Genomic DNA, 26,077 nt, shown 5'->3' on the forward strand with positions numbered 1-26,077 from the left:
AGGGCTGGCAAAAAGTAGCAGACAATTTAAATCCGTTAGAAGTGGCCATGTTAGATGTTTTTATCACTTAATAGCCTATATTTTTGTATTTTAATATTTATAAATTTTAAAATATAAATTGCAATTATTTATTTATTTATAAAAATATAAATTTTAATAATTGCATAATTACTTTGTTCATTGTAATGTCAGAGTCACCACACTAGAACATGGGAACAAATAAAAGTGAAGTACAAAAATATTCTACATAATGGTAATTTTTTGTTATATTATAGTCTCTTATAAAAGGCACTGTTAAATAAATGGTTGTCTGTTTATAAAAGCAACCAAGAAAAAGGCTGAGAAAAAAAGAAAAGAAAAGATCTTAGTAGCCTACACTGTAAAATAATTTTTGCTGCATTAAATTAAGGCCGTATAGTCATTTCAACTGTTAAATCTTGAGTAATGATGAATTGCTTTGACTTGTGAAAGTGAAAACTGATAAACTTATGTTAATGTAAAAATATTTTGCCATGAGTTATTGATCACATTTTTCCCGAGTGTAGTTCATTGTAATGACATTGTGTTTTCCTCTTTTGTGCACTTTTACAAAATACACCAACACTTGTATCTGTTCCCAAGAAAGTGGTGGCTGAAATGTGTGCAGTAAGTGGACATTTTCTAACTTTCCAAAGGAAAGAAAGTATAAGACTTTGTAATGTCCAGCACTGGACAGTGAATAAACCTTCTCAGATAACTGTCATATGGAGGAACTACCTGCAAGTGCATAAATAACTTTACTCAATTTATACTTGTTTGCTTTATGGCTGCAATATAAGTTGCAGGATTCCACATCTACAGAAAGGCCTACAGAAGAGTCTGCACAGACAGAGGGGACAGAGCAGGTGGGCAGTGTATAGCCAACTTTTACTTTTTATTTTGTTGCATGAGGCATGTGTCTAATATCTCTTGTTGCAGGCACTTGACCACTGGCTTTTCTTTACAAAGAACAATTGAAATAAAACTCAAGGAACTAAGCATATTTGTCTTTTATTAAACATTTAATGAAAAGTGTTTTTTTTTTTTTTTGCAACAATGTCACAGGCCCTGTCAGGTGTGCAACCCCTCAGACTTTTCAGACACTGACACTGAAATCTTCCCTTTAGTTAGCCAAAGTTCATTTCATTGTGTGCCCTTGTCCTGGCTAGAGCTGCATTGTAACTGGTTTGGGTCAGGGAATGTGGTCATAAAACACCTGTCTGCAGGAACATGTCATAATCACCTATGAAAAAATGCAGTTCTGTTAGGATCAGCATAAGTGTATGTAATACAGTGAGCTTGATATTTAATTGTGGAACTTTTCTTACCACTTTCAAATAATGTGCATAAATGTGAATCTCTGAAAATTCTCAAGTCATGCACAGATCCTGGCCATTTTGCTTTCACATTTGTGATATGGAAGATTTTAGTAAACTGCCTTTTTTTATTTGATATAATATTACAGCGCGATAGTGCACTTTCTGAGATATATATTTTTTCTCGTGACTCGTGAGATTGTCGTTTACATTATTAATTTGTTGGAAACGCACACTTATTTTTGACTTGTCGGAGTCGGGCTTTAACTACAGCACAAACTGTTTTTTTTTAAAGCAGTTTTTTTTTAGGCTATCATAATTTTTTATGAAGATCATGCATTCATGACCATGCCGATTACAGTAGGCTATATGTCACTCAGGCTTCACTAACGTGATGGGTACCATATAGACTATAGGCTAGCTAGACCATAGACTGCCATCAAGGCCTCAATGAAGGGGATTATGTGAACAGAAAGGGGGTTCACAATGTAAATGTGCAGCCCAGTTACTATTGTGATTCTTAATATTCCAGATTAGTAATATTATATCAAATAAAAAAAGGCAGTTAGAGCAGCATGAGCTCTATGTTACATGTATTATATGCTTCTCCAATTATCATCTTCATTTATTCCTCTATGTACAGAGATGGGCATAATTACATGGAAATGTATTTAAAATACTGTGTGAAAAAATGTATTCAAATACAAATACAGTATTTTGTATTTTGAAAATACACAAAATACATGTGAAATTGACCATCCAGTGCAGGTATAGGTCACAGTGAATGAAGAAACTACATAGGCCTACTGACTTTTCATTCCTAACCACATCTCTGCCCTTTCTTTCTTTCTTTCTTTCTTTCTTTCTTTCTTTCTTTCTTTCTTTCTTTCTTTCTTTCTTTCTTTCTTTCTGGCAATTACAAATAAACTTATGCAAAATAGCAGCCATTTATATACTTATTTCTAGTTACAATGTAGTCTATTACTTGTGGTGAACACTACAATATGGATGGGTGATATGACCAAAATCTCAATTTTACTTCACAGTAACAATATCATGGTTTCACAATTCTCAATATTAGTTTTGATTCCACAGCATAAACTGAATTTCAAACTCTTTTTTTTTTTTTTTTTGCAGGTAGACCAATGCTTGTTAAGTAATTTTATGCTTATTTTATGTAACGTTTATTTGTTTCTATAAGTGTATTAAAATTAGAAAGTGTATATAAAATTTAAAATTAGAATTAATTTAGATTCATTTGACACTATTTACCCCTTTTTGATTATCATTTTTTTGATGTACAATAAAAGTAAAAGCTGAAGATTTTTGTGGAGCATCATTCATCAATGCTTCTTTTTCCACTCCAACGTTCCAATAATTCCTGCCCACTAAAAGCTGCACGGATATTTGCTTACCCCACAAATAGGCCCATCTATGTAAACGATTAATCAACAAGCAGAATTGATCATGACATTCTCACCTTATAAAAAACAAGAAAAAAAGAAAAGAAAAATATCGCTGATCCAATGTTGAGCTATAGTGAATGACTGAACTACTTGATGCACAAAATCATACCCTGATAACGAGGTTGACTGGCAAAAGTAGTTTATGTATTTTGAAAATACAAAAATACGCACCTTAAATGAATTTAAATACAAATTACATTTGATTTTTACACAGGGGCGGTTCTAAGGTCAGTGGATATTCGGGGCTTTAGCCCAAACTAAAATTGGGTATTTTTATTTAAAGGAATTAATTCATTATAAACGTGATTTCAGGGGGAAAAAAGAAAAAGAAAGGCTTATTGTATTAGTGAAATAATTGTAACCATTTGAAAATAATATTTTATTTTTAATTATGCATGCATTCTCTCTAAATGAATCAAGGGAATTATAGCATATTTTCAATTAAAAAGGCAAAATTTAATAAATAAATAAAGTTGAGTAATTTGCGTCACCGTATACTGTCGGTAGTTGAACATTTCTATTGTAAAACAGTCAAATATTAAATGTTTATCTACTTACATTTTATCAGGCATTCGTTCACTTCTTTAATCATTTTGACATTGATGAGCTAGATGTCAAACTCAGTTCCTGGAAGGCCACAGCCTTACAGAGTTTTGTTCCAACCCTGCTTCAACACACACTCACCTGCAGTTTTCAAATAATTGCAGTGAATCTCTTATTTGCATCTTAAAGGTTGTATCAGTGATTTCACATTCATCTAATCTTTCCTAACGATCCGGTAGCTGCCCGCCCCATAAGCAGGCCGTCAAAAAAACGTGTCTCTGAGACCTGCACACAAAAACAATTGGTTTCACCAACCACTCAAAACCAAAACAAATAGTGTTCCAACCAATCACCGACAGGGGGTGGGTGTTGTGAGGTTTTGAGCCATAGACTGTAAAAAATAGGTTTTGAGCCAGTTTCTTCCTCAGCTCCGACTTCGCGTGCAGCCGTGCACGAGCACAAAACCTCACAACACCCACTATTTGGTTGGAACACTATTTGTTTTGGTCTCTATCGTGTTCATGTTCTTCTTCCTCGTCGAAACAGTTTGTTCAGTTGTACCCTACAGTAGATGTGATCACTGATGTGGTGTAGCTTTTTCTCAACCAGAGGAAAAAGTCTCAACATCCCATCGTCAGGCGTTCTGCAGTCCTGGTCTGAAAGTAAAACAAAAAACACAAACCATTCAAATGAAGTTGTTTAATGGACAGTCGGGTCAGCTTATGTTCTGCATTATTTAAAACAGTGATGGTTTACTCTGGCCCTCAGCGTCCACTGTCCTGCAGATTTAGCTAGATGGCTGCGTTGACTCTGGATTTAATAAAGCTCAGTGGACCAAAGTCCTCTTTTCTGATAAGAGCAAATTTTGCATCTCATTTGGAAACCAAGGTCCCAGAGTCTGGAGGAAGAATGGAGAGGCACACAATCCAAGATGCTTGAAGTCCAGTGTGAAGTTTCCACAGTCTGTGTTGGTTTGGGAGCCATGTCATCGGCTGGTGTTGGTCTACTGCGCTGTCCACTCAACGCAGCCGTCTACCAGGACATTTTCAGAGCACTTCATGCTTCCTTCAGCAGACAAGCTTTATGGAGATGCTGACTTCATTTTCCAGCAGGATTTGCACCTGCCCACACTGCCAAAAGAACCAAAACCTGGTTCAATGACCATGGTATCACTGTGTAATTACTGTGTGATTTCATGTAATATTCAAATTTTTTGAAATCCTGTTTTCGTGGGTTTTATGAGCTGGAAGCCCAAATTATGTACAAATAAACAACTAAATACTTGAAATCGTTTAAGTTGTGGGCCCTGAATCTATAATCTATGGAAGTTTAACGTTTTGAATGGAATTATGGAAATAAATAAACTTTTCCATGATATTCTAATTTTTTGGAAAGGGTCTGTATATATACAGTGGGTACGGAAAGTGTTCATACCCCCGGTAAATATGATCAAAAATGGCTGTAAAAAATAAATCTTTTGTCTGATCTTTCGTTCAAAAAAATTGGCAAAATTCTAACCTTTCATTGTTACTTCAATGAAAGGTTAGAATTTTGCCAATTTTTTTAATTCAAATTGGGGGGGGAAATCACATTATGAAATAAATGTTTTTCTCCAAAACACGTTGGCCACAATTATTCATACAGCTCTGAGTCTTCAGAATCAGATATCTACAGAATCTCTCCAGATCCTTCAGATTCCCAGATCCATGTTGGTGCTTCTTCTCTTCAGTTCACTCCACTCATCAGGTCAGGGAACTGGGACGCTCATGGCAGATGCTTTTTGGGCTCCGAAACACATTTTTGTGTTGATTTTGATGTTTGTTTTGGATCGTTGTCCTGATGGAAGATCCAACCACGGCCCATTATAAGATTTCTAGCAGAAGCCGCCCGGTTTGGATTTTTTTATCCGTTGATATTTGATAGAATCCACGATGCCATGTATCTGAATAAGAAGTCCAGGACCTCCAGCAGAAAAATAGGCCCACAACATTAAAGATCCAGTGGTATATTAAATTGTACACATGGGGTACTTTTTATCCTTGTGTGCACCAAACCCATCTAGCGTGTTTGCTGCCAAAAAGCTCTTTTTTTAGTTTCATCTGACCACAGAACCCTGTGTTTGAAGTTCCAGTTGTGTCTGACCACTGGATATGCTGGAGTTTGTTTTTAGATGAGCGAGGAGCATTTTTCTTGAAACCCTCCCAAACAACATGTGGGGATGTAGGGGTTGTTTGATTTTTTTTTTTTTATAGGCTTTCTGACCCCAAGACTCAAGTAATCTCTGCAATTCTCCATCTTTGATCCTTGAAGAGTCTTTGGCCACTCAAACCATCCTCCTCACCGTGCATTAAGATAATACAGACACACGTCCTCTTCCTGGCAGATTTGTAACATTTTTACTTCTTAATTATTGCCCTGATGGTCAAAATGGGTATTTTCAATTATTTAGCTATTTTCTTACAGCCACTCTCTATTTTGTGACGCTCAACAATCTTTTGCTGCAAATCAGAACTGTATTATTTGGTTTTACACATTGTGATGGATGATTAAGGGAATTTGGCCTTTGTGTTTCCTCATATTTAAAATCCTGTGAAACAAGAAGTCATGGCTGGACAATTTCATGTTCCTAGTCCCCCTGGTGTGCTAAAAAACAAGGTAAATATTAATGGGAATATACTTTAGAGATATTTTATTCATAAAACATTCTAGAGGTATGAATAATTGTGGCCGACGTGTTTTGGAGATTTGAATTCTTTTACTTCAATGAAAGGTTAGATTTTTGCCAATTTTTTGAATGAAAGATCAAATTTTTTGAATGAAAGATTTATTTTTTACAGCCATTTTTGATCATATTTACCGGGGGAATGAATACTTTCCGTACCCACTGTATATATATATATATATATATATATAATATTGCAGCACATAATATAAGCTAAGTACTGAACAAAAACAGTTTTACCCATAATCAACAAGAACCTATTTTAAAAGATCTTTAAGAAGGCATGGTCTCTTTTGAGCCTTTGCTAGTGATGCTTGATACTTTCCAGACAAGTTACATACTCTTCTGTCACTTGTTTCAAGAGCTTCACTTGGTCAAAAACCAAGTGATAACCTGTACAATGTAAAATTGTCAACATCAAATTATGTACTACATATTACAGCATTGTTTCAATTCAAGACATACCAATGGACTCGCGCAGCTTTCTGTCTTCTTTGGGCACCAGACGTTCCTTCCTCACCCGAAACAAAGGACTTATTCGATTAGCTTGCGTTGATATAAGGACTGGTCTTCCTTCTCTGCTGTAAAACAAGAAAGTCTCGACTTACTCTATGTGCAATTACTATTGTTCTTGAAACATAAATTAAGACAGTTATAAATCAGTTAATTTAACATACGATTCAGGAGAGAGCCTTTGATGAGTAAATACTGATTGAAATATTCTAGAGACTTTACCTGGGAAGGGCTGATCACGGCAAGATTCGCTGCGACTCACTAGTAGCTCTTGTGAGGGTTGGCTCTTAAAAGAGCTGTTGAGTTTGATATTGTAGAGATCTTTAAAAAAAAAAGGACCAAGTAATTCTGCAAGACAGAAAGGAAGGTCATTTTAATACATTACTTGCAAATAGTCAGCTTATATATAACTGTAGGATATTTTTTCTGTAAAGAGTGTTGCATAATTAAATGTTAAAAGCATTTTTATGTTATAAGTTCACTGATATGTGGGGGCATTTCTATGAATAAAATATTTAATAGCAAGCAATAATCATATGAAAATGATTTACATGCAAACGGGACAGTTATCAGCAGTGTAACTGATCTGATTATGACAAAATAATCGAGTATCTGATGTCATGTGACAAGTAAGATAAGCTTTTCCACCCCTGCAAACAGAGGTCGGTTATGAGGTGTGGAGAGACATCATGTATCACTGGAACATAAACAGACGGGGACCAATTTGTAATAATTGTAATAAATACAATGCAATTAATATCAACTTTCTGACAGTGTGTGGGACATCCGACTACTTTCCAAGAAAGGCGCAACTGATTTACAAATATCGCAATAAATATGTACAGGAATTGAGGCAGTAGCCAATGACAGCACTAAGAGTAAAAGCTGCAGGATTGTGTACGAGTATACAAATATTTATCGAGTATACAAGTATCGTACGAATTTGACAACTTGTTAAATCTTGTGAATTATTAAGACTTTCAGACTATGTTCGTACTGATTGGGCTATGGGTTTTGTGAGAAAAGGTTTAAGAAACAACAAATGCTTGATAAAATGTTTGATTTAGGGTTCAAACCAACACATACATACCATTGCGAATATTTGCCTTTGCAGCTGTCCGTCTCCTCCGTTTACTTGTCCTCAAACAATAATAGTCCGAAAGGTCCTTTTGGTCTTTTCAGCTGAAAAAAGAAAATATCATTATGTATAATATATAGGATTATTTAAAGGAAAAAGTACTGATTTACCTTACAAACATAGGATGTTACATTAAAGCATTAAAAGCACGGCAAGTGTTGTGGTTAATATGCATTTACAACAGATATCACTTTAAAACTACCAATACTGGGGAAAAAGCATGGTAAGTTTTGTGATTACTGTCCTGTACTACACCAATCACAGCAAAACGTCTCGGTTACGGATGTAACCCTCGTTCCCTGAGTGGGAACGGAGACGTTACGTCGGATGACGACGATTGGGGTTTCGCTTAGAAGCCTATCACCTTCGAGTATTAGAAAACGAGCCAATGGCAATGAAATGCCATGGGTCTGCGGAATTTGCATAGCGTAACTCCGCCCGCCGCAGGGGGTATATAAGGAAGTACGCGAGCACAATGCAGACATGCCTTCGCTGAGGAGCCGAGACTGGCCCCAGGCGTTTTTCAGCGGTACAGCGGAAGTGGCAGGAAGACGTAACGTCTCCGTTCCCACTCAGGGAACGAGGGTTACATCCGTAACCGAGACGTTCCCTTTCGTGGTCACTCCGAGTTACGTCGGATGACGACGATTGGGGTTCCAGTCTAATCACGCCACCTCGGCTGTCTTCCAGTGCCCTGCGTAAGTCTGAGCTCCCTGTTGTGAGACTAGCACGAACGAAGGAGTCCTACTTAACACAGGGATACCAAGGTACACTGGGAAGCATATCTCAGAGAGAAATATGCAATCATGCCCAGCCATTGATGGGGGGGACTTAGAATACACATATGACCCAGAGGGATGCATATGGAGAATCACTGGGGTGTCCAGCCGCAGGTGGAATTTTAAACCCCAGGGGTGGCAAGGGCTTGCCAAGGGAAAGACACACGCTCACAAGGAGACTTACAGTGGAAAACACATGTGGGGGTCGCCCAGAGGGGGAACCATGCACATGGAGGCACCTAGTCAAGCGCAAAAGCTGCGTTATGGCAAAATGGCATAAGTCAGGCGTTGACGTCACCAGTGCTGGAGGAACTCAGAGCTTATCAGACTCACCTGAGAGAATATCGCACGTATCCCGTCCGTGGAGAGGAATGGCGAGCAAGCGAAGACACCTGAGCAGAATCTAGCACCGGCTGGTTGAAGCGAGTACATGAGAAGAAACTGGCTCTACTCTGAGATTATAGAATCTCGCGAATGTGTTGGGTGTCGCCCAGCCTGCAGCTCTACAAATGTCTGTTAGCGAGGCGCCATGCGCTAGAGCCCAAGAGGAAGCCGCACTACGAGTGGAGTGGGCCTTCACACCAAGGGGGCACGGACGACCTTGCTGCTGGTATGCCAAAGCAATGGTATCCACTATCCAGTGTGATAACCTTTGCTTTGAGAGAGCCTTTCCCTTCAGCTTCCCACCATGACAGACAAAGAGCTGGTCTGAGGTCCTGAAACACCGCGTTCTGTCTACGTAAGCACGAAGGGCGCGTACTGGACAGAGCAGTGCCAAGGCTGGGTCTGCCTCCTCCGAGGGCAGCGCTTGCAGGTTCACTACCTGGTCTCGAAAGGGTGTGGTAGGAACCTTGGGCACGTATCCAAGCCGGGGTCTCAGGATCACGTGAGAGTCAGCCGGCCCGAATTCCAGGCACGCTTCGTCAACCGAAAATGCCTGCAGGTCCCCTACCCTCTTGATGGAGGCCAATGCAACCAGGAGCGCTGTCTTCATTGACAGGAACTTAAGCTCCACTGATTGCAAAGGCTCAAATGGAGCACTCTGCAGGGCAGTTAGAACCACTGAGAGGTCCCAAGAGGGAACGAGGGGAGGACGAGGAGGATTTAGTCTCCTCGCTCCCCTCAGGAACCTGACGATCAGGTCGTGCTTTCCCAGAGACTTACCATCAACTGCTTCGTGATGTGCGGCAATGGCGGCAACATACACTTTCAGGGTGGAGGGAGACAGCCTTCGCTCCAACCCTTCTTGCAGGAAGGAAAGCACGACACTGATCGGGCATTTCGTGGGTTCTTGATGTTTAGAAGAACACCAGTTGACGAAGAGGTTCCACTTCAACGCATAGAGATGTCTCGTGGACGATGCTCTAGCGGAAGTGATGGTAGCCACCACCGCAGGTGGTAGGGTACTCAAACCTGCCTCGTCCCGTCCAGGAGCCACACGTGGAGGTTCCAAAGATCGGGATGAGGGTGCCATAAGGTGCCCCGTCCCTGAGAAAGGAGGTCCTTCCTCAGAGGGATTGGCCAGGGAGGTGCTGTCGCGAGGAGTACTAGTTCGGAGAACCAGGTCCGGTTGGGCCAATACGGGGCAACCAGAATGACCTGCTCCTCGTCCTCCCTGATCTTGCGCAAGGTCTGCGCAAGAAGGCTCACTGGGGGAAACGCATACTTGCGTAGGCCCCGCGGCCAGCTGTGCGCCAGTGCATCCGTGCCGAGCGTGCCCTCGGTCAGGGAATAAAACAGGTCGCAATGGGACGAGTCGTGGGAGGCAAACAGGTCTACCTGTGCGTCGCCGAACTGATCCCAAATCAGCTGAACCGTCCGGGGATGGAGTCGCCATTCTCCAGCGAGAGGCCGAACTCGAGACAGCTCGTCGGCCGCCTGGTTCAGGTGTCCCGGGATATAAATGGCTCGAAGCGACCTCAGATGCTTCTGACTCCATATGAGGAGGTGGCGAGCGAGTTGCGACATACGGCGGGAGCGTAGACCACCTTGATGGTTGATGTACGCTACTGTTGCGGTATTGTCTGATCGGACTAGTACGTGCTGACCCCTGAGCAGCGCATGGAAGCGGTGCAGGGCGAGACGTACAGCCAGCAACTCGAGGCAATTGACATGCCAAAGGCGCTGGGGTCCTGTCCAGGAGCCCGCGGCAGCATGACCATTGCACATGGCGCCCCAGCCCGTGTTGGAGGCATCTGTTGATACAACAACATGCCGGGAAACTCGTTCTAAGGGCACTCCGGCCCGTAGAAAGCTGAGGTTCGCCCACGGGGTGAAGGTCTGACGGCAGGCTGGAGTCACTGGGACTTGGAGCGTGCCGTGTTGCCATGCCCACCTCGGGACTCGATCGCGAAGCCAAAGCTGAAGCGGTCTCATATGAAGCAATCCCAGCGGCGTTACTGCGGCTGCGGATGCCATATGCCCCAGGAGCCTCTGAAAAAGTTTCAGTGGAACCGCACTCTTGCCCTCGAACTGACGAAGACAAGCCAGCAGTGACTGCGCGCGCTCGCTCGTAAGCTGCGCGCACATGGCGACCGAGTCGATCTCCATACCGAGAAAAGAGATCCTCTGCACGGGGCAGAGTTTGCTCTTCTCCCAGTTGACCCGAAGGCCCAGACGAACTAGGTGCCGGAGCACTAGGTCCCTGTGTTCGCAAACCTGGTCTCGAGAGTGAGCTAGGATCAGCCAGTCGTCGAGATAGTTCAGGATGCGAACCCCGTGTTCCCGGAGGGGAACAAGGGCTGCCTCGACGACCTTCGTAAAGACGCGAGGAGACAGGGCTAGCCCGAAAGGGAGAACCGCGTACTGGTATGCCTGCCCCTCGAAAGCAAACCGTAGAAACGGTCTGTGTCGAGGTAAAATGGAGACATGGAAGTAGGCGTCCTTCAGGTCGATCGCTGCAAACCAATCCTGCGGCCGCACACACTGGAGGATGTGTTTGGCCGTTAGCATCTTGAACGGCAGCCTGTGAAGGGAGCGGTTCAAGACGCGCAGGTCGAGGATTGGCCGTAACCCACCGGACTTCTTGGGTACAATGAAGTAAGGGCTGTAGAAGCCGGACTTCATTTCGGCTGGAGGGACAATCTCGATCGCACCCTTCGCCAGTAGGGTGGCGACCTCCGCTCTCATGACAGGGGCATTGCCACCGACCATAGTGAAGCGGACTCCCCTGAAGCGGGGAGGAGATCTCGCGAACTGAATCGCGTAGCCGAGCCTGATGGTTCTCGCGACCCAGCGGGACAGTCTGGGAAGCTCTAGCCAGGCCTCCAGAAAGTGCACCAGCGGGGTCATACGAACCACAGACGTACCGTCGGTGGGGCAGCGAGGCGGAATGACCGGCACCGGCGAGGGTGGCATAGCGGCCCTGTGCGGGGGCACGGTCATTAACCGCGTCCTGCCAGAGGAGGCCAGGGGAGGGCGCGCGTCCCACGGGGGCGTGCTCTGGCAGGGGTCTGGCGACAGAGGGGGATGAGAGGAGCGTGGCCCGTGGGCGGCGCGTGCTGTCATCCCGCACCTCTGGGACAGAGGAGGGCGGCAGTGGCGGGACCCGAGGGTGGCGCGCACTGCGGCCCTCGGACTCTGTCGGCTCAGGGTTGGGGAATTCAATTCTGTCTTCAACCACATCAAAGTACTGCTCGTCGTTGGACGAGCAGCGGGGAGTGGAGAACAAAAGATTCTCCCCCGGCCCTCCACCGGGGGAAGGAGTGGCCCTGCTACCAGCTCCTGGGACAGAATTGAAGCCAACCCTGAGCAGCCCGTCTCAGGAGCGCCGCTTGGCCTGGCGTTTAGCGGGCGGCGGGGCTGGAGAGGGCTGTGGCGCCTGCCTGCGGCTCCCACCACAGCGTGGCCCGGGTGAAGGTTGCTGCTGGGGCCGTGCGGGAGGGGCGGCCGCGGGAGGGCGCCCTCGGCGGCGAGCAGGCTGAGGATTCTGTGCCGACGGCTGAGCAGCGGAGCGTCGGGGCAGAATATGCTTAATAGCCTCAGTCTGCTTCTGGGCGGTCGAGAACTGTTGGGCAAAATCCTCGACGGCACCGCCGAAAAGGCCGGCCTGGGATATGGGAGCGTCAAGCAGACGAGTCCGGTCGGGCTCACACATATCAGCCAGGTTCAGCCAGAGAAGTCTCTCCTGGACCACAGCTGTGGACATCACCAAACCCAGGGAGCGCGCGGTCACCTTCGTCGCTCGGAGAGCGAGGTCGGCGGCGGCGCGCAGCTCATCAACGAGCCCTGGGTCTGTCCTGCCCTCGTGCATGTCACGAAGCATCTGGGCCTGGTAGACCTGCAGGATGGCCATGGCATGCAAAGAGGCAGCTGCCTGTCCCGCCGCACTGTAAGACTTCGCCACGAGAGTGGACGAGAATCCACAGGCTTTGGACGGGTGCTTAGGATCACCACGTGATGAAGCGCCTGCCGGACACAGCTGCATCGCGACAGAACGTTCAACCGTGGGAATCCCAGTGTACCCACAAGCATCAGCTCTATCGAGGGGAGGAAAGGCGGAGAAAGCCGACGAACGATCGCGGGAAGACATGGGAGCCTTCCAGGACCGCGTGACTTCCTCATGCACTTCCGGGAAGAATGGTATTGGGGCTGGGCGGCGACGAATGTCAGCGGCCGCTCCCAAAAACCAATCATCCAGCCGCGAGCGCACTGGATCGGGCGGCGGGGACCACTCGAGCCCAATGGTCGCGGCTGCCCGGGAAAGCATGGCAGTCAGCTCGGGATCAGACTCGGGCAATGCTGGCGCGCCCGAGGGCGGCAACACAGCCGAATCCTCACTTCCCGAGGACTCATACCCACCTTGTGATGCAGTGATCGACATTGCATCCTCCTGTGGAACGCGAAACGAAACGCGCGGGGCTTCCGTAGAGAGACCGGCGGTTTCGGTTTGCACGCTCGCGGGTACCAATGCTGAAGAGGGGCGTGTGGACCGTGGACGTATCGGCGGTTTGTCCCACACAGATACCCTCAGGTCACCCTGGCCACCAGCCGAAGTACAGCCTCTCGGGGAGACCGTAGATCGGGGTGTGGATGAGGGGACTCTCGCTCTGATGAGCTCATTGAGTCTCGACCGCAGCATGGAGATGGTCATGTTCCCGCAATGAGAACATGAGTCATCCACAAACGCTGCTTCAGCGTGATCAACGCCCAAACACGCTAAGCAGAGATTGTGCCCATCAGGAAAAAATACATCGCGACCACAACCAGAAGTGCACGGGCGAGACATCTTTAAAAAGACGTGCCACATGCAATGCTCTTTTTGTGAGAGGAAACTCCGCGGATGTTGAAGCGAACAGGGAGAAATCACACTAACTGTCAGATCACTGACAAGATCAGCAGGGAAGTGTGCACTCGCTGAAAATCGCCGTCACACCAACACCGGAGAGCTCGCTCGTCTCGAAGGTAAGAGAAGAATAACTCAGAATATTTGGCTTACAGGAGTGGAGAAGTTCTCGGCTCCGAAGCGAAAGCATGTCTGCATTGTGCTCGCGTACTTCCTTATATACCCCCTGCGGCGGGCGGAGTTACGCTATGCAAATTCCGCAGACCCATGGCATTTCATTGCCATTGGCTCGTTTTCTAATACTCGAAGGTGATAGGCTTCTAAGCGAAACCCCAATCGTCGTCATCCGACGTAACTCGGAGTGACCACGAAAGGGAACTAAGGTTACTGAGGTTTAAAGCATGGTAAATGTTGTGGTTACTGTCCTTTTACCACACCTATCACAGTAAAACTAGGGTTACTGTGGTAAAAGCATGGTAAGTGTTGTGGTTAATGTGCATTTACAATAAGTATCACATTAAAACTACCAATAGTGTGGTAAAAGCATGGTAAGTTTTGTGATTACTGTCTTTTTACTACACTTACCACAGTAAAACTAATGTTAATGTGGTGAAAGCATGGTAAGTGTTGTTCATACTGTGCTTCTACTACAAATACAACTAATTGTACTACTTTTAATCTGATATGAATATGATTAACTGATTTAAGGTCTTTAGGCCTATAGCACGTCATGTGACAGGCAGTGTTTATCACCCTGTTTTGAATTAGAAAAAGCAATAAAACGCAAAGCCTCCGTGGAGATGACACATATAATGCAGTGACTGATCGCGAGCTAATCTGATTAATATCGACAAACAGAAAATACATTATATCACACATTATTAGGACAGCGTAATTACTACTTACCAACATCTGACACACGTGAACTGATGCCAAATATCGCGATGTGTTCGGAACGAGACTTCTTCAGAGCGATTTCCTACTGATAAAATTAAATAAAACAACAACAACAAAAAACTTTAGTTTTTGCGCACAAAAAGTATTCTCGTCGCTTGATAAACTTAAGATTGAGACACTGTAGTCACTTGGACTATATTAACGATGTGTTTGTCATCTATATGCACTGCAAAGATGGATTTTCATTTAATGATTTAATTTGACTGGTAACAGTGGTATTGTGTAATTATTCTAATAGAATTTAGTCTTTTCTCTCTGTTTTGCATGCGTCATCATAATCATCATTGTTATTATTATTATTTATTTATTTAATTCATTTTTTGCCTCTGTCACAGTGTATTCTTAACCTGAATTAGCACTGTTCATAGAGGTACGGTATAGGCAACACCAATAGGTATCATGTAACACAAAATAAACATTTTAACATAAATATTTTTTCTGCATGATACACGGCATAATCTTAGTTTCGTTTTTATTTTGTTACCATTAGATCTGCGGACATCACTGGGTTTTAATTTGAGGTATAAAAACCTGACGATACCACATACTGAAAATAAATTGCCTGTCATTTTCTTAATTTCTAAGTCAATAAAGTGTATGTTAAATGAATAAATGTAGTGTAATGAAACAAACTATACCATTCAAAAGTATGGGGTCAGTAGTTTTTCTAAACAAATTAATACTTTCTCAGTCTAGAGGGCTACTTGTTTGATATAGGCTTACTCACTCTCTCTCTCTCTCTCTCTCACACACACACAAACACACACACACACAAGTTTCAAGTTTTGAAAAATACAACAACAAACAGTAATATTGTAAAATATTATAACAATTGAATTTAGAATTATATATTAGGCATGTAACGGTTCACAAAATTCACGGTTCGGTTCAATACGATACAGTGGTGACAGACACGGTTCGGTATGTTTTCGATACAGCAAAAAGAAAGAAATGCCAGAGAAATTCCCTTGATTTTTATTTATTTTAAAGATTTTTTTTAATTTTTTTATTAAAACTAACATCATAAAGTATGATCTTTTTTTTTTACTTTGAACAATGATGGAGCTATACTTGACCCATCTTCTGGGGTGTCTTCTTAGCAGCATATAAAACAAAAACCGCTCCTTATAAAAAATGAAATGTAGGCTATTGTTGTAGTAGGCCTAGGCTATTTTATTTTCTAGGTTTATTTTAAGTTTTCAAGACTCCAGGTTAACATTTGAGGGCAGCAATTTTATTCATGTCGAAATAATTCAAAAACAAAACGATTAAAAAATAAATATTTGAGAGTGGAAATGAATGTCTTTTTTATTTTTAAATGTGTTTTTTCCCCCCTACATCTAGAAACGTTTAGTTTTATAAATTGGGGTATAATCTTTGAAGGATGAACAAAATAATGTTTTGGTCATCACATTAAAAATAACATTTAAATATATGATCATATTTGAGTTTTGAAGTGCTAGAAAATATATGTGATGTACTGGAAAGCATTTTAGTCCTGCCAAACTTCCATGGTGACAGTTAGTGTTTAGCCTACTACATTAAATCCATCATGAATGTTTCTGATTTGTGGACGTACATTTTTTAGGATTCTTTGATGAATAGAAAGATCTTTTTATTTTTTGTAGAAAGCCTTTCTTTAAAGTGAATTTTGTTTTGTATAAATTGTAGGCTATCTTAATTTTAATCAATGTTTCATCAACCAGTTGCCTGGATTTAATAAATTAGAAGGCAAATATAGCAGATCATGGAGGCGCCAACTGAAGCTCGTGAACTGAAGCTCATCTCGACTTGCAGATTGTAAATATTTTCAATTATTGAACGGTTTTATTGTGTTTTAATGTTATATGAAATGTTACCCATAGTTATTTTCTCATTTTATGTTATTATCATGAAAAAAAAGAAAGAAAAAAAAGAAAATGAAAGATTACAATTCAGGCTGTTTCTAGAACTTGGCTGGCGACTCAGAGACTCCATGCGGGCTACCAGGTGCCTGCAGGCACCCACCATGTTGGAGACCACTGGTGTACAGTATACATTTCTTGGACTATTGAAATAAAATAAATAAATAAATAAAAAATCGTCGAGCTACGATGGGAGCGTACCGGCCCAGATCAGCCGATCCATCAAGCGATCAATGGGGTGGCGCCAGCCTGCTCGCTCTCAACGACAAATAGTGGGAACGCGCGACGGCTATTTATATGGTAGACTCGACCTGTCTTTCTCCTCGACGGTAACTGGAAATTCAAGCTGCGATTTTTCACGCTGGATATACTCGCGCGATCAAATATATAGATGTGTTAAACACGATAAAAACACAAACGCTACGTTTATTCGTTAAAACAGTCGGTATTTCCCACAAATGCTTCTGCTTTGCAGCTGTTATTGGCCTACGTCACGATTACTAAGCGCTGCTATTGGCGGACGTAAGGTTTCATTAAGTATGTAAGGCGAACGGAACGGAACAGTTAAATTGACAATAAATTAACATTGTGAGTTACATTTTATAAACAATATTGTCAATATTGTTTGTTTTCCTTCTATTTTGCTGACGAGAATTTCAAAATAAAGCCATACCAGAGAGTCTCAATGCAACAGACAGCGACTGAATATAATATTTTAATATTATAATATTTTACAATATTAGCCTGCTGTTTGTTGTTGTATTTTTCAAAACTTGAAACTTGTGTGTGTGTCAGTTGGATTTTTAAATGTTCTTGAAATAGGTCTCATATGCTCACCCAGCCTGCATTTATTTGATTCAAATGTAGTAGCCTAGCCTAGGCTATAAACAGCAGTATTGTGATATAATATAATATTACAATTTTAAATAACAGTTTCTATTTGGACATATGTTAAAAGTATTTTTTATTTTTTTTATTTTTTTCCTGATTTCTAATTTCAAAGGTCTCACAGCTTTATTTATGCAATTGTAAATGCAGTGAAAATATATTAATGCCAGATCGGATGCCACTTCTGTGTCACCTATGCACTGCAAAGATGGATTTTCATTTGATGATTTAATTTGACTGGTAACAGTGGTATTGTGTAATTATTAATTGAATTAATTCATTCATTCATTAATTAAATAATTATTTATTGAATTCATTTTTTTTGCCTCTGTCACAGTGTATTTTTAACCTGAATTAGCACTGTTCATAGAGGTACGGTAGGCAACACCAATAGATATCATGTAACACAAAATAAACATTTTTTCTTCATGATATACAGGGCATAATCTGTATAGCCTATGTCGTTTTTATTTTGTTACCATTAGATCTGCGGACATCACTGGGTTTTAATTTGAGGTGTAAATTAATTTGAGGTTTAGTTCGACTGCTATCTACATTTTGGTCTGCAGGACCGAACCGAAATCCAATAACGGTTCAATACGAATATATAATTATAATTTATGTAGACTGTGTACAGTTGAGACATAGACCAGTTGAGACACCTTAAATAACTTGCGTTCGCAGCAAGCACAAGTTGTGATTTTTGCTGTGCACGTGCGTATTAGTGTCCTCTTTGTTTGTGGGAAATTTGAACAGTGGACGCATCTCCGATCCGAAAATATCGGGAAAAGTTTTTTCTAAAGTAGGTGTGACGGGATAACTAAGAAAACCAAGTGAAGACTCAAGTGCAGAAAGAATGATTTATTAACAAAAGAACAAAGTAAAACAAACACCCACGAGGGGGGAAAACCATATAAACAACACAACAACTATGAAATGAACATACCACTGGGTCACAGGAGAACAGGAGACGTAAACAATACAACGATCCGACAAAGACTGCAAACACAAAGGAGCTTATAAAAGGGACAAATCAGGCAGATAATGAGGGAACAACAGGTGGGACAAATGAAACCAATAATGAGATAACAAGGAGGGTGGGGTCAAAACAGAGACAGGAACACAAACACCACATGTGCTACACGAGACAGGACAGGCATGTGACATTACCCCCTCCTTAAGGAGCGGCTACCAGACGCTCCACTAGGGACGGGAGGGACAGACCAGGGAGGGACAGACCAGGGAGGGACAGACCAGGGAGGGACGGACCAGGGCGGGACGGGAGGGACAGACCAGGGCGGAACAGGGGGAACAGGAAGGACAGACCAGGGTGGGGCAGGGGAAATGGACAGTTCGGGAGCCCAGGGCGGAAATGTCAGTCCATCTGGTGGCCAGGGCGGAGACTTTCCCTCGGGCGGCCAGGGCGGAGACGACCCTTCAGGCGGCCAGGGCGGAGACGACCCTTCAGGCGGCCACGGCGGAGACTCTCCCTTGGGCGGCCAGGGCGGAGAAGATCGTGCAGGCAGCCAGGGCTGAGACGACCCGTCGGGCGGCCATGGTTCGAGAGGCCATGGTCTGAGCCGGTGGTGTCTGTTCCTAAGCCGGTGGTGTCTGAGCCGGTGGTGTCTGTTCCTGAGGTGTCTGTTCCTGAGCCGGTGCCTGTTCCTTGGCCGCCCGAGGGGTCATCTCCGCCGTGGCCACCCGAAAGGTCGTCTCCGCCCTGGCCACCTGAGGAGTCGTCTCCGCCATGGCCGCCTGAGGGGTCTTCATGTGGTCATGTGGTCAAATGTCATGTGGCATGTCATGTGGAAATTCACTTTTCAGTATCTATTTTTGTGTGAAAAATCAAAACGCAAAAAGTGTCTCAACTGTACTCAGTCTACCCTATTCACATAGGCTAATAATCTTTTATTTTTATCCTGATTATTTATATAGTTAAAGTATAGGCTAACTACTAGTAGTCCCGACTCAACACTTCACCACACCAGTTGCATAAACTGCTAAGACTAGCCTAGTCTTACAAGTTAGTCATATTTTTTAAGACTGTTCAACTTATGTAAGTCAGTAGGCTACATAAAAACGTAGATTGGTCTAATTTGGTAGCGAAAAATAAGACTGATTAGCTACCCCTAACTACTATTTTTATGCAACGGTCTACTGACATTGTTATCAGGCTAGACTCTTTTTTTCTTCTTCATTTTTCCCAAGTAAAACATTTCACTGGAAAATGCATATAATTATTATATGTAGGCTATATTAGGTGGTGGTGTTTTTTCTTCTTCATTTATTTATTTAATTTTACATTTGACTAAATTGATCTTTCAATTCACAGTATTTCGTTTCATTGAGATTTATTTGCTCATTGTATAAAAATCATTGATGTTAAAATGACAAATGTAGGCTATGGCTAGTAAAATTTTATTGTAAAAGCTGCATTCTGCAATGTAAGTTAATATTTATATTTATCCTTGAGAAAAAGACACATTTCTAGCAATAAGCTAATATAGTACATGACAGTAATCAGGTGGAAAATCTGAGCGGCAGCTGAATGTCGGAAGATGTGCGAGTTGGCAGCTATGAATGAGGTTACGTGAAAACTTTGGTTTGTTCTCAATAAACATGCTCTTTTTCAGGTTCTTATCAGATTACTGTGCTGGCATTTGAAGAAGAAAAAAGAACACGCCTGTGTCTGAACGTAACCTAGGCCTATATGTAGCCTATCTGTCTAAGGTGGTTCCATCCAGTTCCATCCAGTTGCCTTTCATCTTAACCATGTGACAAGTTTTTTACCATTTACACTTAGCCAGGGCAGATATATACTAATAATTAAAGTCTAAAAAACGTTGCACAAATGCAATTTTTCTACAAAAATCTAAAAAATACTAAATATAATTAAATATTTAAATATACATATTTGCCAATGTGTAGCCTACTGTTTACTACTAACAAATATATATATATATATATATATATATATATATATATAAAAAAATATATATATATATATATATATTTCACTATTCTTTTCACCCAAAATACAAAAAGGAAATAATAAAAACTTATAATTTTAGAGCAATTGAGATGCAATCACAACCATGGCCACATGAGGGCATCATAGCGGAGTGAACAAATTCAACTACATCACTACAACTCTGTCCATCATGGCTAAGACTGAAACCTGTGGCTCTTTTAGTTATTGGATTGAAGGATATTCTCTACTGTAAAACAAAACTGAATGCCTTCCTATTACAACATCTGTATGGTATGCTGCGACCGTATCGTAGAGAATGAAAGCAGACACTTTGGGAAATCATTCAGAAACTCTGAAACAGCACCTAGAAATGCATGAGAATTGTTTCATTATTTACTCGTCCTCAAGTTGTTCCAAAGTCTGATATTGTTTTCGTGAAACACAAAATGGGAACATGAGGAATCATGAAAAAATAATATATTTACAAATGTATATATGTAAACATATTTTGCATCTTTGAGGACAGCATGATACATAATATAATTTGCAATCATCTTGTCTACATTGGTAAGAAATTAGGTATGTTTATCTATCACATTAGCTGTGTTAATTATACATTGTCGCATAATTATACAAAATATATATTATGTCGCATAATTGTTCAAAGCCACGGAATGTTCACTGAGATAAGCAAGTTGCAGCAAGATGCAGTGCAGGATTTACCCATCACTCTATTCATTAGCATTTTCTCTGTGCAAACTCATCTCACCTCATATGGCCTCGCTGCAATTTCAATTTTTTCCCTCTCTGCTCAGCATGCACACCTTCAGGGCTCTTCACTTACCATGAGGTTTACAGTTTTCATAGTGAGTATTTGTGGTTTTTTCTTTATATTAAAAGGCTGAATTGCATGATCAGCCTTACTTCATAAACAGTGGCCCATGGAGTGTTTAGAAACTTAACCCACAATTTAAAATTTAATTGCAGTAAAATATCAAAACAAAAATGGCATTTATTTTAAATGGTAAGTTCACCCAAAAATCTCAATTCTGTCATTAATTACTCACCCTATGACCCTGGATCACAAAACCAGTCTTATGTTGCACGGGTATATTTGTGGCAATAGCCAACAATACATTGCATGGGTCAAAATTATAGATTTTTCTTTTATGCCAAAAATCATTAGGATATTAAGTAAAGATCATGTTCCATGAAGATATTTAGTAAATTTCCTACCTTAAATATATAAAACATTTATTTTTGTGAATGGATGCAGCACTATCGCCAATAGAAATGGACAACTTTAAAGGCGATTTTCTCAATATTTCGATTTTTCTGGAAAGATTATGTATTCAGCTTTCAGATGATGTATACACTCACCTAAAGGATTATTAGGAACACCATACTAATACTGTGTTTGACCCCCTTTCGCCTTCAGAACTGCCTTAATTCTACGTGGCATTGATTCAACAAGGTGCTGAAAGCATTCTTTAGAAATGTTGGCCCATATTGATAGGATAGCATCTTGCAGTTGATGGAGATTTGTGGGATGCACATCCAGGGCACGAAGCTCCCGTTCCACCACATCCCAAAGATGCTCTATTGGGTTGAGATCTGGTGACTGTGGGGGCCATTTTAGTACAGTGAACTCATTGTCATGTTCAAGAAACCAATTTGAAATGATTCGAGCTTTGTGACATGGTGCATTATAAAGGGATGGACATGGTCAGAAACAATGCTCAGGTAGGCCGTGGCATTTAAACAATGCCCAATTGGCACTAAGGGGCCTAAAAGTGTGCCAAGAAAACATCCCCCACACCATTACACCACCACCACCAGCCTGCACAGTGGTAACAAGGCATGATGGATCCATGTTCTCATTCTGTTTACGCCAAATTCTGACTCTACCATCTGAATGTCTCAACAGAAATCGAGACTCATCAGACCAGGCAACATTTTTCCAGTCTTCAACTGTCCAATTTTGGTGAGCTCGTGCAAATTGTAGCCTCTTTTTCCTATTTGTAGTGGAGATGAGTGGTACCCGGTGGGGTCTTCTGCTGTTGTAGCCCATCCGCCTCAAGGTTGTGCGTGTTGTGGCTTCACAAATGCTTTGCTGCATACCTCGGTTGTAACGAGTGGTTATTTCAGTCAAAGTTGCTCTTCTATCAGCTTGAATCAGTCGGCCCATTCTCCTCTGACCTCTAGCATCAACAAGGCATTTTCGCCCACAGGACTGCCGCATACTGGATGTTTTTCCCTTTTCACACCATTCTTTGTAAACCCTAGAAATGGTTGTGCATGAAAATCCCAGTAACTGAGCAGATTGTGAAATACTCAGACCGGCCCGTCTGGCACCAACAACCATGCCACACTCAATATTGCTTAAATCACCTTTCTTTCCCATTCTGACATTCAGTTTGGAGTTCAGGAGATTGTCTTGACCAGGACCACACCCCTAAATGGATTGAAGCAACTGCCGTGTGATTGGTTGATTAGATAATTGCATTAATGAGAAATTGAACAGGTGTTCCTAATAATCCTTTAGGTGAGTGTAAATCTCAATTTAAAAAAAATTACACATAAGACTGGTTTTGTGATGTCGTTCCAAACCCTTAAACCCTTCGTTCATCTTCGGAACACGAATTAAGATATTTTTGATGAAATCCAAGATGTTTCTGAACCATCCATAGACAGCAACGTCATTGCAACTTTCAATGCCCAGAAAGGTTAGTAAAGACATCATTAAAATAGTCCATGTGACTTGAGGTTCAACCTTAATGTTATAAAGCAACAGGAATTATTTTTGTGAAAAAAAAACACTAAAATAAAGATTTTATTCAACAATTTCTTCTCGTCTGTGTCAGTCTCTTACGCTGTTGACGTAGTAAACACAGTGCAGCGCTTCCGGGTTCTACGCCAAAACGGCGGCTCACCATTGGCCAGCTCCTGCGTCAGCATCACACGCATGTGTCGTGGTGCTCACCTGAACTGAGACGGCGTTCCAATGACGTTGCTGCCTATGGTTCAGAAACCTCTCAGATTTCATAAAAAATATCTTAATTCATGTTCCAAAGATGAAAGAAGGTCGTACGGGTTTGGAACGACATGAGAGCGAATAAGTAATGACAGAACTTTCATTTTTGGGTGAACTAACCCTTCAAAGCACACTTTTCAAACAAAATAGTCCCTCCTTAACCAACCAACCAAACAAATGTATAAATAAATCCATTTTTAAAATTATAGATATGCAGTTCAAAATGAAGACAAAAAGTATTTTGACACTTTCTGGTTATGAAATGGTGGAATGTGTTCATTAGTTAATGTGATTAATTACACCTGTGGCTACTCAACATGCCCATACATCATCTACATGACTACGGTGGGTAACATACTGTTCTGTAGTTCACTATCTGTGGCAGTTCACTATTAGCTAATCAGTAACTACTGTTTTTGTCATATCTCACCGAGATTATTAACTATTAAGAACTACTATAAACAGGTTAAAAATGAATGTAAATAATGCATAATGTATAATTCATTCTAAAAATAAGTTCATGGTAACCCACTAATGACTCAAGTGTTAGCAAATCCATCAGAAGCAATTATTATCCAAAATCTTACAAAAACCTGAAAAGCTTGCAAGTCAATATTAGGTAGTTACCATGTTTTACACTTTAGAAATAATTAGTAATTCCTTTAGAAGGATGTAGCAACACTTGAGTCATTACTAGAGGGTTACCATGATCTTCACTTATTATTAATTATGCATTATTATTAATTATGAACCTGTATATAGTAGTTCTTAGAAGTCTGCTGTGAGATATGACAAAATTTATTGATTAGCTAAGTGAACTACCTCATAACTGAACACTATTACTCACTAATTTGTTAATCAGAGTTTCTTTTTAGTTAATAGCAGTTATTAGAATGTTAATTTAGAGAGCGGGGCACAACCTTACACTTTTTGACTTTCTCGATTTGTGTAAATCCACTTGGGGTTCAGATAATTTTCCCCCCCACATTTCACACACGTCTAGTACAATTATGTGGTTTTGTTTCATGAATACATTTTTTTTTTCTTAATATACCCCGAAAGAATGGAAGTGAAACGTGACCCACATGTGTGCCCCATGGGGCATGTTGTGACATATGAGGGGCATGTAACATGACCATATGAAAGCTTAAAATGTAATCTGATCTAATCAAAAAAATATACAAGACAAACTAAAATATGAATAAAACTGTGAAAATATGAAAAAATACAATTATTAACATTTTCATACAAAATAATGGCATTTTTTAAGAATTAAAAATATATATTTTTTTAGTTTGACAACAAATACACAGCAAAACACAGCTATACAGCTTAGTACACAACATAATAAAAATTAATAATTTCTGAATAAATGTTCTGTGATATCTTCCAAAGATTTTTTTTTTAAAATTTTGGCACACTCTTTTCTCTTTATGGTGTTGATATGGCAATTAGTAAATACACTAAGTTTCGTCATGCTGGCATGTGTGGAAAGTTTTAAACCAACTAGCCCCGCGTTATTTGTGCCCCGCTCACCCCTACTTCGTTTCTCATTTGTTCCTGTGTGTAGTTATTGTGGTGGATTTTTTAATAGATAAAATAGTAAACTGTATATTAAAATAACCATGTATCTAACATCTAACCAAAATGCTGTTGTTGCGTAAATGAACGGCCGAAATGCATAAAAAGTTTTCCATTTTTAGTGTGGAAGTGGCCCTGAAAATGTTTAATAAGTAGATATGTCTTAAAACAACTGCATGTATTATGATAAAAAAAGAGCCGTGCAAGCAGATCTGTTATCAGTTGATGATTACTGTGCAGCTTGCATGTAGAGGAAGACATTGAGAGCAGTTAGTGTATCCAGAGGAAGTGTCATGTATTGTTATTTCAAGCATTAAAATGACACTTAAAATGACACTTCTCACTCCCTCTCTCGTGTATCTCTCATTATGTAACCTTGCGTGCACACACCTGGCCGAGCGCCAAACGTTGACACGCAAAAATGTGTCACTGCATTCTGTTCTCGTTTCGGGCATGATCAGAAATTGGAGCATTTCTCACGCATGTAGATTCTGCTCATAGCACGGATGCCAGTCTCTGTTTCAACAATTCCTGTTCATGTAAAGTTCTTTTCAAAACACGTTTTGTAAACATAAGTTTCAGGGAGGGGAATGTGAGAGAGTTATGGCTACCAAAACAAACACTGCAGCAATTACAGCTACAGATCTCAGTTCACTGATTTAGCCTCCATTTCAGTCCTTCTGATGGTTCATATCATTAGCATTAGCAGCAATATTATTGATTTGTTTAGGAATTTAAAAAAAAGTAAATGCAATTTCAGCTACTTCAACATATTAGACATATGAAATATAATTTTGACTAGTCATATTTATATTTTTAATTATTAGAATTGCAATTAGTATTTTGATTATTTAGGACAGGGGTGCCCAATCCTGTCCCTGAAGATCTACCTTACTGCACACTGTAAACCTGAATAAGTTGGCAAAACTAAAAAAAAAATTGAGGAGATCAGTTAATCAGAAT

General features: G+C 41.3%; 2 long non-coding RNA genes across 2 annotated transcripts in view; both read right to left on the reverse strand.

The window, feature by feature from the left end:
- Positions 1-3,882: 3,882 nt before the first annotated feature.
- Positions 3,883-6,896, reverse strand: LOC311070023. The gene is made up of 3 exons (XR_014603602.1): positions 6,801-6,896; positions 6,531-6,646; positions 3,883-3,999 (listed from the first exon to the last, which is right to left on the reverse strand). It is a non-coding gene; the product is annotated as an uncharacterized lncRNA (long non-coding RNA).
- A 7,794-nt stretch (positions 6,897-14,690) lies between these two features.
- LOC311070024 overlaps positions 14,691-26,077 on the reverse strand; it is a 34,874-nt gene continuing 23,487 nt past the window's right edge. Inside the window, exon 3 of the long non-coding RNA XR_014603603.1 lies at positions 14,691-14,761. This is a non-coding gene — a long non-coding RNA (uncharacterized lncRNA). The remainder of the gene's footprint in view (positions 14,762-26,077) is intronic.

This window comes from Abramis brama (genome assembly GCF_963993115.1).
Source record: "Abramis brama genome assembly, chromosome: 19".
Lineage (NCBI taxonomy): Eukaryota > Metazoa > Chordata > Actinopteri > Cypriniformes > Leuciscidae > Abramis > Abramis brama.